Source organism: Megascapheus bottae, chromosome 8, assembly GCF_031878675.1.
Source record: "Megascapheus bottae isolate mThoBot1 chromosome 8, mThoBot2.hap1, whole genome shotgun sequence".
In the NCBI taxonomy this organism is placed as follows: domain Eukaryota; kingdom Metazoa; phylum Chordata; class Mammalia; order Rodentia; family Geomyidae; genus Megascapheus; species Megascapheus bottae.
The window spans coordinates 14,103,211-14,105,134 of record NC_143516.1 but is presented as its reverse complement, the minus strand read 5'-3'; the positions used below and the strand labels follow the sequence as shown (position 1 = coordinate 14,105,134).

The 1,924-nt window shown below is 33.2% G+C and overlaps 1 non-coding gene across 1 annotated transcript; it reads left to right on the top strand.

Annotated features, from left to right (window-relative positions):
• The first annotated feature begins 1,515 nt into the window (after positions 1-1,515).
• Positions 1,516-1,655, top strand: LOC150059564 (U4 spliceosomal RNA). Its single transcript, XR_016536542.1, has one exon. It is a non-coding gene; the product is annotated as a U4 spliceosomal RNA (small nuclear RNA).
• Positions 1,656-1,924: the final 269 nt, after the last annotated feature.

Genomic DNA, 1,924 nt, shown 5'->3' with positions numbered 1-1,924 from the left:
TAATAGAAAGAGTAAGACAGAGAAGACATACCTTAATTGTGCAAGTACCTAATGATTAGAGACAAACAACAGTCTCTAGCTCTCCTTAGGACTCTCTCTGTAAACAATTGAAGCTGTTACAATATTGAGGCCTAGAGCTGAGAAAACAGCCTAACAGTGTGTAGCTAATGGCTTCATTCAAAGGAATTGTCACTTTTCTGTTGTCCTTTTCATTAGTCACTGTCATTCTTATGTGTTACCCGTTTTCTAGTTTTCTTTTTCTTACAGGCACGCATCCTGAAAAGCATAAGAAAGAAGAGGATGAGAGACTAATTTGTGTGTCAACTGGAGCAGGGAGGTTTGGTGAAGAACTCAGAATCTCATTTTCCCTTCCTCCCCTTAGAATTGATTTTACTGTCACCACTTAAAAAATAACAAATGGATGTGCTTCTATTTTTTGATGGAGATAAAGTGCTTCTTCCTCTCCCAACATAATTTTCTACAAATTCTACTAACTTAATATGTACTTTGATTGTAAAATTATTAAAAATCCTGAATCAGTCCTAAATAGTCCAATTAATAGTCACTATAAAGATTGATGCACATTTGTTTATATATGTAATTAGGATAAATTCAAGAAGAAACAAGTTAAAAGATATATATATATATATATATATAATCAGACTAGAGCATTCGCCAAAAAATAATGATTTTTTTAGAAGCTATGCATCATGGGGAAATCTTGCAAACTGTTATTAGAAGTATTCTATTTATATGGTTTATTAAGCTGTTGATTGAGTCGGAGATAATATTTTATTCTCATTGTTTTGGCTCTCATTCTACCTCTAGACATTGCTCTGTCCTTCTAGCTGTAGAGTTTTACTTATATTGTGGTTCCTGAATGTTGATAAGTTTATTCTTAGCATCATTCCCTTTCCTTTTTCTTTTTTTCTGAGGAAGAAAGTGAACAGACATCAGGTTTCTCTGTATAATCTCCTTTTATTTAATAATGACTGGTAGGCAAATTTGATTTCTTTCTATTGTTCACTTAGGTTGATTGATATTCACACCCTCTTCAATGGTGTCTTATGGAAAAGTTAGCCACTCTTGCCAGGGGATCATTAATCTGAAGTTAGTTATTGATTATGTGAATGCTAACCCTGCACTTCCATTTCATTACTCTGTAAGCTTTGCTAGTTTCTGTTGTGCATTTCTGTCTTGTTTCCCAAGTGATCAATTTCTATCCTTGGCTTGTTTGTTTCCAGCTGGATTACTTTCCAATAGTTTGATTCAAGAGATTTATTTCTTGAATTCCTCTGGAATGGTACCTTTATTTTATACTACTTCATTGTTTTATAGTCACCTATTTACTTCAGCAATTAGATAGCAATGAATTGCTTTTTATGTCTTCTTCCCATTGTTTTTTCATAGAAAGTTCTTTTAAATGTGAAGACATAAACAAACAAACAAACAAAAAACAGGGTGGTTCAAACTCTCATGAGCCTCACAGGACATGAGTTATAAGAGATCAGTCAAAGCTTTGTGCAGTGGCAATATCATAGCCAATAAGGTTTATCCGAGGCGCAATTATTGCTAATTGAAAATTTTCCCAATACACTGCCGTGATGACTTGCAATATAGTCGGCACTGGCAATTTTTGACAGTCTCTGTGAAGACTGAATAAAAATAAAATTTTTAAAAAAAGAGAGATCAGTCAAGCCCTCTGAAATCCAGAGTCCTATACTCTGGGAAATTTCAACCTTTTCTATTTCATCTTATTTCTTGATAGATGCATTCATGTCATAACAAGGAATAACTTGGAGAATGAAGTATCTGCTTTTTTGAAATTCTTATCCAGACTGTGTAATAAAGTGAAAGCCATCAAGAGATATAAAATATTGTTATTTAGAATACAAGTACAATATGTTTCTTGTTCCTTTCTTAT